Below are 16,636 nucleotides of genomic sequence, written 5' to 3' on the forward strand. Positions count from 1 at the left end.
CAAACGTGACTAACGGTAGTAACACTAATCGGACCTTTCGAACCGCTATTTGAATGAACTTTTGTTGGTTTTTCAACGAGTTATCCTGTTGTGCACTCGTTGTCTTGGCCAACTGTGATGGGACCATGCACATGAATGGCTCTGATTTCCCACATGCAAGGCACATGGTTCATTGATCAGGCCTTGGTCACCCGTGTCCCATTAAGAGAAAACCGTCAGGGCGGGCGGCCCGGATCCACCGAGGTGGGTGGGATCCCTGACCGTGGGGCCACTTTGATGTATGTGTCTTATATCCACGCCGTCCATCGGTTTTGATTTCACATTTTAGGGGATAATCCAAAATTGAAGCAGTTTCAAATCTCAAGTGGACCGTGGTACAGGAAACCGTGGTGATCGAGCATTAAAAAAATTTCGTGGGGCCACAAAGTTTTAGGTGGCATTTGTGTGGTCTCTTATTCATGTATGGTCTCTTCATATATCTCGTTGTGACCTTATTAATAGGTTGGATGGCAAATAAATATTCTGATGAACACATTAAGGTTTTTAAGGGTAAGGATTCAATTGTTTATTATAGTACTTGAGATTTAAACCTGTTCCGTTTGTTAGAGGAAGTTGATCAGCTGATGTACCACACACCACTGATCTAGCTCATGTGTTGACGCCACCAAGTTATATGGGTCTCATGATGCGATATTATATTCAAATTATTCATTTATTTTACCAGCTTGTCATAAGGCTTGAGTTTAAAAATAAGACGGATCAAGAGATCCAAGTGAACTAGGCCGTAAGAAGTAGTGGGATATTAAATGTCTACCATTGGATTCCGGTGGGAGCCACCGAAGTTTGGAATCAATATGATATTTGGTTTTCCTCTTTATCTAAGTCCATGTGAACCTGTCAATAGGTTAAATGGAAAACAAACATTATCCCAACTAATGTTTTAATGGTGAAACTCATTGCCCACACTGCTATTTGTGGTGTGGTCCACCTGAGCTTTGGATATGACCCATTTTTGAGCTCATGATCTAAATTGATTTTGCAAAATGGATGAATATGTCAAATATAATAAATACATCATGCAGAGACTATGAAACTTTGATCTCCTTTGAACCGTTCATACAACTGTGAGGAGTTTTAGCACTCGTCTTCTTCACATGACATGTACCCACACCAGCCAGGTCCATGGTGTGTGGTACACCATCCAATCTACTTCCATTTGTTGGATCAACCCCTACAATATTAAGCTTTCAAAATAGATGGATGGTGTGAATGTAAGGCACATACGTCATAGTGGGCCTCACAGCTATTGATCCACCCAAATCATGTTGACCATCGGGTACCTCTTTTGAAATAGATTTTTTACTCTGCTATGTTGTTTACATGAAATTCATCCCAACCATCCATTGTGTCATCTCCTGTGAGGCTCATGTCCCAAATCTTGCTCTATATATATATATATATATAAGGAAAAGGTACAATACGTTCAAGTTGATTTTAACGTCCCATGAGGTTGAGCTGTGTGGACCCCACCGTGATGTGTTTCGAACATCAACACCGTGCATTTGATGTGTCCCCTTTAAATTATGAGATATCCCAAAAATTTGCTGTATACGGAACTCAGGTGGTGGGCCATAAAAAATCTTTGGACCTAGACCTAACATGAGATTGTACATTTAATGGTCAGAGTGAATTTTACATATACATCATGGTGGGCCATAAAAAATCACATGGATCCTCCTACCCAGCTATTTCAAAAAAAAAAAAACATTATATATATATATATATATATATATATATATATATATATATTGTTGAAGTCAAAATTTGGACCACCCACGGACGGGCCTTGGTCCTGTTGCAATGAGTCCACTGATATTTATACCTATGGGTCAAACGGATCATGTCCGTTAATATCGGCACGATTTACTCAATTAGATATATATTGCAACTGTAGAGATATTATTCGTAAACTTTAGATCGTGTAGCGTATCGTGTCTTAAGGGCATATATCATCAGGCAAGATCTTCGGTCACGTCCGCATTTAGGATAATGCCTAGGCTCGGTACTCGGAGCGTCACGATCTGGGCTCAGCCTCGTCTTACCTAAACCCGAGACCGAGCAATAGTCGTCGGAGTTTACCATCGCAACGCTCATGGTCGGAGTTCAGTGAATGTCGTGATCTTCAGATGAGGACAAGGACAAGAACTCACCTCGACCAGCCTATAGTTGTAACTCAGAGGTTGACTCGCACTTGATTATCCTTATTCAAAATTTTCCCATAACATATATATAGTTGGACTAATTTATTTATTATAAAAATTAAAAATTAAAATAAAATAATTAAATTTTAAAAAAAAAAAAAAACACCTATAAATTATGTTATGGAATCACCCCAGCATGATTTTGAGATCCAACCATTAGTTGTATAATCAGGAGATAGGCCAATTCTAAAAAATTCAGTCTCATTCGTGATTTTGTTGCCATGTGCTAAAAGAATTAGTAGAGTGAGATGTCCACCCTTAAAATTATAGGGCCACTATAATAATTATATAAAATCCACTTCAACTATTAAATGTAACACCAAAATTTAAGAATGAAATCTAAAAACCAGAATTACATACAATTAAGATAGGCAACATCAAGGGAAATAGTTTGGAGGGACCATGTTATATTGTACAATATTTTCAATTGCATGGTCTACCTGAGTTAAAGAAGAATTTGAGTTTTGGATCCTGTCTAACAGGAGGTGAAACACCTGGTGTTGAGTTTGAATTTTTCATAAACATCCATGTAACTCGTCCTACTCTTTACTGCTGAGGTTGCAGGCGGACCAAAAGAACTAACCCCATGTTATAGGAAGTGCTTTTCTCACCTGTGAAATTATATTTTTATCCTTTATTTTTTCTTACCAGACACGTGGGGGCCACGTAGCATGTATCTCTCATCCCACCTCTCCAACGTATATGCATATTAACATTTTTATTAAATGAACAAAAATATAAAATGTTTCAATACAAGAGTAACCTATTTAATTATTTGATCGTCTTAATTCATGTAATTACAGCGGTGGAACTCATTCCTTGATTGGGTTTTATGTTTATATATACCACGTGGATCCTGTAAGTCTCGTTTTTCACATAAAAAAATTTAGAAGCATATCCTGCGCTTATAAAGTAACCACAGTAAAATTCTGGGCGTTGGTGTGTGGCCTACAAATAGAGAGTTTGAATTTTGTCTTATCGAAGTTATTTTACAGTGATAGTTATAAACTTATAACTGTATGAACCACCTGGCCAGCGATCTGGACCGTAGAAATATGGGCCACTTGTCAAAATGGAAAATATACCGTGAGTAGCATGTTTCATAAAATACTTCAATCCGAGCATGGTTCTCACGCAAATTGTTCGAGCGGGACCATGTTGCACTGATCTGTATGTTATCTGCGAGTTGATCGGTCCATCAGGTGGGTCAGGCAGGTTTACATGTCAAGTGGGTCCACCTCTCACGTGCGTTTCGTGTGCCATTTTGTAGTAGTACATAGAATTGAAAAATCTCTTTTTGCGGCAGATCTTAACCCAGGGATCGGTGTCCTGAAAATGGACGGTGGGCACCGAGGAGTAAGAGATGGAAGCAAATCGCGTACTAACTCAAACCATGTAGTGACCACTCTGGTTGCATGTGTCTTATCCACGCCGTCCATCCGTTTTTACAGCTCATTTTAGGACATGAGACGAAAATTGAAGCATATCCAAGGCTCAAGTGGCCCACACCACAGGAAACGGTGGTGATGCTTATTTTTCATCCAACCTGTTCAACCTGTTTATAAGGTCACACAGACGTCGATGAAGGTAAATCACAAAAATCATCTTCATCCAAAACTTCTGTGGCCCCAAGAATTTTTCAACGGTAGGTGTTTAAATCGCACTGTTTCCTGTGATATGGTCCACTTAAGTTTTTTATATACTTCAAGTTTGAGTTCGTGGTCTAAAATGATATGGTAAAATGGATGAACGGAGTGGATAAGTCAAATACATCATGGTGGGCCCCACAGACTTTACTACAGCGTCCTGTGTTACTTAGTACGCGATCCGCTTCCGTTTTCTGGCCTTCTGGACGCCGGTAAATTTATTTCAAGTGCCCAGACTACCCTCGTCAAGCGTCTGTTCATGGCCGGTCGAAATGTGTAATTTGTTATATTATTCAAGGGTATTTTGTCAAGAAAGGTTTAAGAGAAATTAAACACTGTAACACCACCTTTTACCCAGCGTCTTTTGAACAGCTCCTAAACTTTACTTTTCCAAATTAAACCATTCTGTACGGACAACTGTTTGCAGACGGAAACATCCTTGCGTTGAAGACCTACGGGTTATAACCGTAGCCGAAGGTATTTTGCCACCGTCAATAAAGGTTATCTTCGTCGGCAAATAGTGTGTCCGTACAGAATGGTTTACTTTGGGAAAGCAAGGTTTGGGAGTGTTGAGAAGACGCCGGGCAAAAGGAGGCGTCTACAGTGGTCAATTTCTCAAGGTTTTAATCGAGTCAGTCGTTTCGTTCCCGTACTTTTGACCATTTCCGCTCAATGAAACGCTTACTCTGACTCTAATGACGAAACTACCCTCGTCTTTGCTTCGGTAGAAGATGCTGCCGGTACAAAAATGTGAAGCATGTTGATGGGTACAATGGTAAATTCAAAGGCCGGTGACTGGGCTGTTGCAGTTTCGGCCAGGTAGGTGGTGGTACAGAAAACAACTTTTGACCAAAAGTAATGCAAACGCTGGCTGAAATCAATTACTCGATCAACGTCGTTCCTGCACTGGCCCCTGTGATACACGGGCGCGACTTGGCTGGGACCGGAACAAGAGATGCGGTGGTAACCTGACCGTGGGGCCCACTTCGATGCATGCGTTGTATATCTATTCTGTACATATCATTTCATGGCATGAGCCCAAAAATGATTCATAAATATGGGGGGTGGACCACAACACTGGAAGCAATGGTGAATGGCTATTAAAACTTTTTGTGGTCCATGGAGGTTTTGAATCAAGCTGATATTTATGTTTTCTCTTCATTTAGGTCTGTGTAACCTTATCAACAGGTTGGATGGCAAATAAACATTAAAATGGGTCGTAGGAAGTTTTTAATGGTCGGCGTTCAATGACCACTGTGCGGTAAGTTTTTATTGATGGGCATTCAATGACCACAGTTTCCTTTGGGGTGGTCTACCTGTATTTCGTATGTTTTTTCTTTTTGAGCTCGTGCCATAAAATGAGTTGGAAAAAATGAATGAGGTGGCCCCATAGTCAAGGTCTACCCACAGCTAGTGCCGGTACCAGCCAAGTCACGCCCATAATGGATCCAGATTGTCTATTTACGTTGCTAGTAGCGAGTGACTATTGTTCAGTTCTATATGGGCCCACCATGATATTTGTGTTTTATCCATGTCGTTCGGACATTTTTCCAAGATCATTTTATAGCATTGACCCAAAACTGAGTCAAATCCATATCTTAGGTGGACCACACCATAAGAAGCAATGATCACTGAGTGTCCACCATTAAAAACTTACTGGGCCACACAAGTTTTGGATGGAGCCATATTTGTGTTTTCCCTTTGTCCAAATCTGTGTTAATCAATAAGTTAGATGGCATATGAACGTTACAATGGGCATTGGGAAGTTTTTAATGGTGAGTGTTCAATCACAACCATTTCCCATGGCATGGTTCACTTGAGATTTGGATCCAATATATTTTTTTAGTATATGTAGACACCTTATACTAGTCTAATAAGATGGTTGAGTTTGAACCAATAAATGGTCAACCAAAACTTTAACCCTAAGAACCCAAATCCTAAACCAATAAATGCCCATTTCTTTACCCAAAATTATATTTTTACCCCTCATCCAACCCATGAGATGATGTCATGTGGCAATCTCCAATCCTAGCCCTTCAACCATTTTTTACCATTGGACTTTGTAGAAATTACACAAATTTTTTTTTTTTTTTTTTTAAATAAGTTTGGAGGCTATAAATAGCCCACTCCCATTCTCATTTCAGGCATTCAGAAGATCCCAAGCATCTAGAAGCATCTAGGGAGGCATCCACTGTCATTTCAATCATCCATTCTCCGTAAGAGATCCTTAGCCTTAGCCATCTAGCCATCTCTCTACCAAGGAGAGAGAGAGAGAGAGAGAGAGAGAGTCAAACCCTAGTCTAACCTAGCCTAGCCAGGATCTGAGTCTCCTAAGTGCCCAAGTCTTAATCCAAGTCACTCGATCTAGTCTTGCGATACTACCGTTCATCCAACCATTTAAGCTTTCATCAGATCTAAGCATTAACATTATGCAACATTCAATATTGCAGGCATATGCTTGTATCTAACTGACGAACGTATGGTCTTTGGCTTGCCGATATAATCGGAGCTAGCTTACCAGAAACTTAGCCAGTTAGCCTTTTGTTTTTTCATAAATAGCAATATTGCATTACATTCCATCATTTTCTTGTATTTAACTTGCGGGCGTATGCTCCGTGACTTGCCGATATAATCAGAGCTACCCCACCAAAAACTTATCCAGTTAGTCATCGTTTTATCATAAACATCGAGCATCCCATACTTCATATTTCTACATACTTTACACTATGCACTCAGTTGGTTTGAACGTATGCTCTGTGGCTTGCCGATATAATCGGATCATGCCCATCAGAAATTTAGACCAATTAGCCATCATTATCATTGCATTATATCACATCTTTTGTGTGTAATAGCTAACCCTATTTCTCATAAATTAGTCAAATCTTATGAAATAGAGACCATACATTTGTATGATTAGAGGTGGGCAACTTAGGCCCGATTCGGTGGATTCGACCCGACCAGACCCGACTTGGTACCGTTCCGAACAGAACCGACGGTCTGATCGAGCCTGATCGATTCTGATGGGCCAGATCCGGAAGTATTTCGAATCGGGTACGGATAGCACTGTATCCGAACAGATTCGGTCCGAATACCCGGACTGATTGGGTTCGAACAGACCCAAATAGACCTGACCCAGCTTTGACATTAGATATACTATAAATACCCCTTTTTCACCCGAACGATTTACCCTAGCTCGTTTTTCCCCCAAATTTTTTACCCTAGCTCGATTTTTTCCCCAAATTTCTCCCACCCGAACCATTCCAGGCCACCACTCCAGCCCGACGCTCGTCGCTCGATCGGCTCTTCCTCTCCTCTTCTTCTTCCTCTCTCCTCTTCTTCTTCCTCTCCTCTTCGCTGCTGCCTGCCCGACGTCCAGCCGTCCCGTCCGTCCCTGTCTGCATCTAATCGGGTAAGGGTCGGGGTCCAGCAGTGGTCGAGGTCCGTCCGTCCATGGTCGCTACCCGTTGGTGGCCCGCTGCTCACTGGTGGTCCACCGCCCGCTGGTGGTCCCCTATATTTCCGTTTGCATTTCATTTTTGTCTGTCAATCTTGGAATTTAAGTTGTTGGATTTTCAGGTTCATCGAGTCGAACCAGTTATCTGGAGATCTTCGTGCGGAGCTTGGGAATCTCACCAACGTAGAGAAATTGTAAGGCCTTTTTTCCTTATTTCGGAAATTCTACATGATCTTTATCATAGAATATCTCTAAAAAATGATTAGTAGATTGTTTGGTATAAATTTGTATCATTCAGTTTCAGTTTTGGGGTGGGTATTTGTTTGATTTATTTCTGTTATATTTTTCACGTCTGTATCATTCAGTTTCAGTTTTTGGGTGGGTATTTGTTTGATTTATTTCTGTTATATTTTTCATGTCTGTATCATTCAGTTTCAGTTTTGGGGTGAGTATTTGTTTGATTTATTTCTGTTATGTTTTTCATGTTTGTATGGGATGCTTTTTCATGTCTGTATCATTCAATTCAATTCAAGATTTTGAATTGATGGGTTTTCAGAACTAGGATACTTGAAATCACAAAAGAACATTATTTCATAGGGGTGGCCACTTGAGTTGTGGATCACTATTGATAATTTATTTTTATTTTGGCCTCACAACCAAGGCTCAATGGATGGAACCTCATGAATGGAGTGGATTTTATATATATAACTGGTGGGCCCCACACCTCTTAGGTTTTTTATGGTTGTGTAGAACCGGTGCTGAAGGTCCCATGTAAACGAACAGCTATGAGGCCATGTAAAAACAGAGTTGTAGGGAGCCCATTCCTACAATTGCAGTTACATGGAGCCTGTGTAAGCAAAAAGCTATGGGGTCCGCCGTGATATGCGTGTGATACTTTGGCCAGCTCACCCAGAAATGTGACGGACCCTAGGGTCATTGAAGTTTTGTATCAGGAAATATTTGTGTTTTCTGTTTATCCTTACAATTATAATTGAAATTGTACGAACAATTTGGATGCCATATAAATATCACCTTTGACCATTTGGTGGGCCCAAGGAAGTGTCAATGGTGAGTGTTTCCATCCCCACTGTTTTGTGGTGCATTAGAGTTTTGGATGCATTCAATACGCAGGGTTTCCTGTGGTGTGGCCCACTTCAGGTTTGAATATGCTTCATTTTTAGGCTCATGCCCTAAAATAAGCCGGCAAAAATGATGGACTGCCCAACAGAGACAATCCGGCAGCTCCAATTATCACATCCACATGCTCCCCACCAAAGATAACTATGGATAAAAAGAACATCAAATATGGGAGTGACGTTAGGCAATTTTCATAATCTTATGCACAAGGTACAGTTACCTACTAAGGGAGAATGTTCACTCCCCAAGTATAGGGTTGTGATGTAGTAATAAACTCGGTAAGACCGAGGTCGAATCCACAGGGACTGAAACTTGTACGTTTCCTGAAACTAGGTAGAAATAGAACTAGCCTAAGATGTAATCAAAATCAAATGTAAATTTAAGGAATAATTGTAGAATAATTATCTAAAACTTTAAGGAATTCAGAGGAAGGAAACTAGGGATTCAGAGGATCCACTTGTAGAGATCAGGGAGAAATTATGCCTGCTTCAGAAATCATGGAATTGAACTAGACTTCCTTTGATATAGTTTTCAAGAGGTGAATGGTATATGAATTAGGATGGATTCCATCATCTAACCATGCCCAGGAGACAAAGCAAACAACAGGATTAAACTAATTACCAACCAATCAACAATGTATGAGGATCAGGAAGGGTACTGTCATCCTACCATGCCCATGGAGCAATGATGAACAACAGGGCTTCCTGACTTCATAAACATAAAAGGGGAAAGAAATATTCAGAGCCATTGCAAACCCATTGTAATTTCAGTCACAACAGACCATTAAAGACTAAGAAAAATATTCTTTATAATAATCACTAAATCAAATTCAGTTTATGAAATTTAAAGGCATAAAGTAGAATCTCTCATCTTCCTACAAGCTTCACCTCCTAGCCCGAGCTAAGAAGTCTAGCCTAGCATGATCCTGCTAGAACCAAATAAAAAATATGAAAGGAAAGAAATAAAAAGAAAAAGAAAAAGGAAAAAAAAACTCCCGAAACCGGCTTCAAAATTCGCCTCCACGGCTGCACTTCCTGTCCCAGATGATGGCTCCCTTTCTCTCTTCTCTGTCCTTTTATAACCCGATGTAGGTCGGCTGGGCTGTTTGCGCAGCAAGCAAGTCGGTTGTTTCGTAGTTGGAGACATTTTACGCAACAGAGAAAACCTTTCGTTTTGTTTGCACATGCAACCATGATCGAAGTTGGACAGAAAATCCACTCCGTCCATCAGCTCACCTAGAAAAACCGGTCGTATATGGATGGTTTTGGATCGGATCTTTAGTGGTACGGAACATCTCTCTCACTGCCGTCTATCTTGCGTTTGAACGGATGAAAATATATCTCTGCTGCCTCTTGAAAATTCGTCACCTAGGTTAGGATGATGGGGAGCGTGGGCTTCTTATGGACGGTCCAGATCAGACCGTTGCTGTCCTATGGAGGCCTATAGAGATCAACCGCGAACTCTGTTTGCGAACAGAGCTTCCGCGTCCGCGCTGTGATGGATGGCGGCCCACTGATTGATGTCAGGACGAAAATCCATTCCGTACATTGGAATCTACTCAAAAAAACATTTTGGAAGGGATATTTTTGGAGTGAAATTGGAGTGGCCCATACGATATTTTATTCCGCCGTCCATCCTACGTTTAACGGCTAGGATCTTACAATAGCTTGCATGGTGGTAAAACGACACCTAGGCGAGGGTCTACCCCAACCTCTCGTCACAATGGACGGTCCAGATCTGTCTTTTGAACAATGCCTGGGCCCCACAAACCCCAGCCACGAGCTCTGTTTTCTCGCTGGCGAAAATTTGAATTGGAGAGGATGACGTCCCTGTGTTGCCATGCAGTGTTAGTGCAAAAAGTGTACTATATACACTGTATGATGATTATGAGAAATCCACACCATCCATCTTGTTCTTCTCATGATTTAAGGCGTTGAGACCGAAGATGAGGAGTATCCAGAGATCAGGTGGGTCCCAGATCAGTAAATTGTGGGCTGATCTGTCCGTTGGGCCCCTTCCACAGCGATCCAATGGATGAAAATTTACGTGTACGGTTAATTTATGACCCTTAGGCCATGTATAAAGTTTTGAGCTGATCGGATGGCGAGAACCCCGTGATCTTGCATTTTGGACGTCTTTTGGGCCACTTAAGCTTCAGTTTCTCGATTTTCGCGGACCCCTAGTGTATAATTCCGTTGCTCTTGGTCTTCTAGAGTCCGTTCCTTGCCTTGGTGCTTCTGGAGCGTCAAATCCATGCATTTACCACCCTTTTTCAGTCCAGGCTCTTAAATACACCCTGCATTACAAACATGATTAAATCAGCCATTAAACGGTATTATGTTTGTAGATCCAAGTAATAACTGGGGTCTAATATGCAATATTTGACCCTCAACAGAGAAGTAACTACTTTCGTTGATTAATAAACATGGGATAGACATTCTCATGTATCATGACTCTATCATAAGTACATACCAAGGGAGACAGAATTACTTTCGTTGATTAATAACGGGTAGAAGTAATTACTTTCATTTCTATTTATAGTTTCATGTGAACATGAACATGCAACTGTCTATTCAATCATTACTTTATTTTTTTCTTAAATTATTATTGTGACTTATTAGTTTATAGTTGTGACTTATGAGTATGAATGTTACTTGTAAGTTAGATAATTAGTTACCCATTTGAGGATTTTTATGTGGCCATATATAGATATGGTGTGTTTTTGGTGGCATAGAAATTGCTGAAATTGTCCCATTTTTGGACAGTTCAAGGTTAGATGTGAAAACCGAGAGATGCAGAAGATTTTCTGTGCATTTGAGACAACCCAATGGGGTTGAATATATAGAGATTACAACCATCTATACAAGGAAAGTAGTAAACGCAGAATCCCCTACCTATAGAAACAAGATATACAAGGTAACAAGATATACAAGGTATGTGAGGTGTCTAACATCCCCCCTCAAACTAATGCTGGTCATCGACAAGTAATAGTTTGCCAACAAGAAACGAGTGACGTGCAGATGTGAGGGATTTGGTGAGAATGTCAGCAATCTGATCATGGGATGCCACATGTGGAAGAGAAATGAGCCCAGACTGAAATTTCTCACGAATAAAGTGACAATCAACTTCAATATGCTTCGTTCGTTCATGAAAAACTGGGTTAGAGGTGATCTGAATGGCACTGAGATTATTGATATGGAGTGGAGTAGGATTCAGTAGAGGAATGCTCAAGTCTGAAATAAGTCCACGTAACCAGACAAGCTCACTACACGCAGCGGACATCGCCCAATACTCGGCTTCTGTACTCGATTTGGAAATAGTGGCCTGCTTCTTGCACTTCTAAGTGATAAGAGAAGTGCCGAGAAAAACACAGTACCCAGTGGTAGATCTTCGCGTGAGAGCATATCCGGCCTAATCAGCATCCGAATAAACACGAAGGTCTAGAGTCGTCATGGAGGAGAAGAACAGAAATCGATCTAGAGTTCCACGAAGGTACCATAGGATGCGCAACACCGCAGTCATATGAAGAGTCCGAGGAGCAGAAACAAACTGACTGACGACTTGAACAGCGTAAGCAATATCAGGGCGAGTCATAGTTAAGTAAACCAGACTCCCAACCAGACGGCGGTATAAATTAGGCTGTGCAAGTAGATCACCATCATCACGACCATAGTGAACGTTAAGTTCTAAAGGAGTCTGAACCATCTTCTGATCCGTCAGTGATGCTAAGGTGAGAAGATCCTTAGTATATTTACGCTGGCTGACCAGAATCTCACAGTTGGAACGTGAAAATTCAAGTCCAAGAAAATATGTTAGATGGCCGAGGTCTTTCATCTTGAATGATGATTGCAGAACTTCCTTTAAAGCCGAAATGCCAGTAGTATCGCTACCAGTCAGTAGGAGGTCATCAACATAAACCAGAACAATAACAATGCCGTGAGAAGTGGTGCGCAAAAATAAGGATGGGTCATGACCACTTTGAGTAAAGTCAGCACCCGTAACCACATTGTGAAAGCGTTGGAACCATGCCCGCGGTGCCTGTTTGAGGCTGTACAGGATTTTCTTTAGGCAACATACCTTATTGTCAGGAATTAAAGAGCCAGGAGAATGTTTCAAATATACGGTTTCTTAGAGGTCTCCATGAAGAAAGGCATTTTTCACATCCATCTGAGAGAGTGGCCATGAGCGAACAGAAGATATAGCCAGAAGAGTACGAACAGTTTTCATTTTGGCCACAGGAGCGAAAGTCTCATCGTAATCAATTCTATATTCCTGTTTGTATCCCTGAGCGACAAGTCGAGCCTTGTATCGATCCAATAATCCATCAGACTTAAGCTTTACAGAATAAATCCATTTGCTACCAATTAGCTGTTGGTCAGCGGGTCGAGGGACAATCTCCCACGTATGGTTATCATCTAATGCCGCAAGTTCTTCTGCCATAGCCTTCTTCCAACAATCATGAGTGGCTGCCTGAGAATATGAAGTAAGAATAAAAACAGTATCCAGAATAGCATTCATGGCAGACATAGAGCATATCAAGCGATCGGGCGCTCGATGTTCACGAGCAGAACGACGTATCGAGGTAGGTTCAGGATCCGCAACAGGTACAGTAGGTTCGGGTTGAGTAATAGGTAGTGGATCTGTATGTGGTCGACGTGAGTATACCTGCAATGGACGAGGGAGAGTACTCGAGGCAAATGAAATTTCAGGAAAGGTGCTTACACCAGAAAAGTTTGGAGTGTGCAGAGGAGGAAGAGATGAATGAAAGACAATATGTTTAAGAAAAACAACATGTCGTGAAACCCGAACACGACGAGAAACAGGATCATAACATCAAAAACTTTTTTGAGTTTCCCCAAATCCCAAGTACATACATCTGACCGATTTTGGAGATAGTTTATTACGTTCACGTGAAGCCAGGTGAACATAACAAATACAACCAAATACACGGAGTGTGGAATATGCAGGAGGTAAGCCGGTGAGAACAAAGTAGGGAGATTTACCATTCAGAACTTTGGTTGGCATCCGGTTAATCAAGTAGATTAAATGTAACATGGCTTCCACCCAGAAAGAACGAGGAACACTCATAGCTGTCATTAGAGTGTTGGCAGTTTCAACAATATGACGATTTTTTCGTTCAGCCACCCCATTTTGTTGTGGAGTATCAGAACAGGTGGTCTGATGAATAATCCCATAACCTTGAAGAAAGGTACGAAATTCGGTTGAGAAATATTTCCCCCTGAGTCAGAGCAGAGAGTTTGAACTGGAGCCCGAAACTGAGTCTCCACCATAGAGTGAAATAACTTGAATTTTTCAAAAACCTGTGACTTTGATTGCAGAAAGTAAATCCAAGTGTACCGTGTGAAGTCATCAATGAATATAACATAGTATTGTAACCCAGAGAGGGACATAATTGGTGATGGACCCCAGACATCTGTATGCACAAGTTCAAACATAGAAGATAATTTTGTAGTACTTAAAGAAAATTGAATACACTTACTTTTTGAAAGACAACAGGAAGAACAAGAATAATCCAAATCATTTTTATTAAGAGAAATATTCCCTAACATGCCAGATGAAATTAACTGAAGTAACCGATTCGAATGTAGATGACCCAAGCGAAAGTGCCACAGTTTCCACATTTTATTAGCTGAAGTAATATCTGATGAAGATGGAGAAAAGAAACAACGAGCCGGGGTGACAGATGGATCAAAGTCAAGCACATACAGACGACCATGCCGCCTACCCTTCCCAAGTACCTTCCCTGTTGTCAGATCCGGCACAAAACAACAGTTGGGAAGAAATATGACTAAGCAGTTATTGGAAGTGAGTTGACCAACTGAAATTAAATTAGAGGAGAGGGTAGCGACATGAAACACATCATGAAGAGTGAACTGGCGATGAGCAGAAGGAGAGAAAGTCAATGAGCCAACGGACTGAATATGTAATCTAGTGCCATCCGCAGTAGAAATAACCTAATTGCCGGTATAGGGACTAATGTCACGAAGATGGGATACATCACCGGTCATATGATTGGAAGCACCCAAATCGAAGAATCATGTAAAAGATGGGGATATACCTGACATACCGGCGGCAGAAAGGGCATGAACAATTTGTTGGAGCATCGCAGGAGTCAATGGAGATGAAAGACCTTCAGCAGAAGTAGTAGATGCAGACTCACTAACAGATGGCTCGGAAGAAATAGTGACAGCCGTAGCAGAAAGAGCACGACCACGGCCACGGCCACCACGTCCACGGCCGAAAGAAGAAGCATAAGCTCGTGTACGGCAGTCCTGAATACCATGACTAGTCCGTCGACAATAAGCACACCATTCCTTGCATTGAACGACAACATGACCCACCTTGTTGCACCCGCAACAAGTCAAGGGAGAGGAACCAGAACCACGTGTTGGTGGAGTTGTGGACACAGCAAGCACCATATCAGATGAGCCCGGAGTTGAGAGAACTTTTAGTCATTGTTCCTCAGCCAATAAATCATTAATAACCGAATTCAATGAAGGAGTAGGGCTACGGTTCAAGAGAGCAGCCCGACAATGCTCAAATTTCGGACGTAGCTTCATAAGGAATTGACGAACTTGCGCACTCTCGCGCATAGTTTGGAATATTTTAAAGTCATGAGGAAATGTTGGATCCATCATAGTCATCTCTGTCCAAATTATGACAATTTTAGAGTAAAATGATTGAAGACTGTCGTTACTCTGAGTAAGGGTAACAAGATCCTGTTCCATACGGTATAACCGGGCCGTATTACTCTGTTGATAAATCGACTGGAGATGTTCCCACATCGCCTTAGCAGTGCGATGAGGCCTGAGTCCAACAGCAATGGACCGATCGACCGAATCGAGAATCCAGGTAATAATCCGTCAATTGTTTATTTCCCAATCATCTAATTTGGCGGCATCTGTAGGGATAGTAACAAATCCATCTAGTAGTCCCCACAAACCACGACCCTTGAGGAAGTTCTTAAAATGGATGGCCCATAGAGAATAGTTGGTACCATCAAAACTACAACGTGGGGCTTCTGTACGTGATGAGTCCTTATCCATTGATTGATCTGAAGTAATGGAATATACAGAAGAAAGTTTCAAATGTACTGTACAGCAAGGGATCTGGATCTGGACGAGCAGAGTGCGTCGGATCTGAATCTGGATTGAAAGTTTCAGATGTACCATACAGTAAGGGATCTGGATCTGGACGAGCAGAGTGCGTCGGATCTGAATCTGGATTTGGATCTAGATCTGGACGAGCAGGGGCTGCCGGACGAGCAAGGGCTGGCCGGACGAGCAGGGATGAACAGAGGAGCATAGGGACAGAGGCGTAGAGGTGAGTAGAGGCGAGTAGGGATGACCGGACGACGCAGCAGGGTCGGACGAGCAGATCTGAAGCAGAAGGGTCGCAAGATGACGCAACAGGGACAACCGGATGACGCAAGGGAGGTCGGATGAGTAGGAACAATGACCGAACGCAGCAGGAATGGCCGGACGATGTAGCAGGGGCGGTCGGACGACGTGGTTTAGGCGGCCGGACGACGCAGGGGCGGTCAGATGACCAGAGGCACTTGCCAGACGCAGCAGAGGTGATGAACGGACGATGCAGGAACAGTTTCGGATCAACCTCGCTCTGATACCATGAAAATCGAGAGATGCAGAAGATTTTCTGTGTATTTGAGACAACCCAATGGGGTTGAATATATAGAGATTACAACCATCTATATAAGGAAAGTAGTAAACACAGAATCCCCTACCTATAGAAACAAGATATACAAGGTAACAAGATATACAAGGTATGTGAGGTGTCTAACAAGATGGATAGTATGCTTTCATATAATCTATTTAAATGTTCATGCCTGATCCGCGGTCCATCTTCTTGTTTCTCTCTGGATATGTTTCTTCCGTTTCGTATCCAATGTCAAATATCTTTACATTGCTTTAGATATTTGGCATCGGAATGTAACGTAAGATCAACTTATCTGGAGAGGCACGGGGAGATGCTGCCGGATTTTCGGTGTGGACGTTTAAATGGGAATATGAAAGCATTACAATCTATCTAACCTTGAATGGGTAACTAATTTAGGATTTAGTATAACTCTGTTAGCATTAGATTGTTAATGCTAATAT

The sequence above is a fragment of the Magnolia sinica genome, chromosome 3 (assembly GCF_029962835.1).
Source record: "Magnolia sinica isolate HGM2019 chromosome 3, MsV1, whole genome shotgun sequence".
In the NCBI taxonomy this organism is placed as follows: Eukaryota; Viridiplantae; Streptophyta; class Magnoliopsida; order Magnoliales; family Magnoliaceae; genus Magnolia; species Magnolia sinica.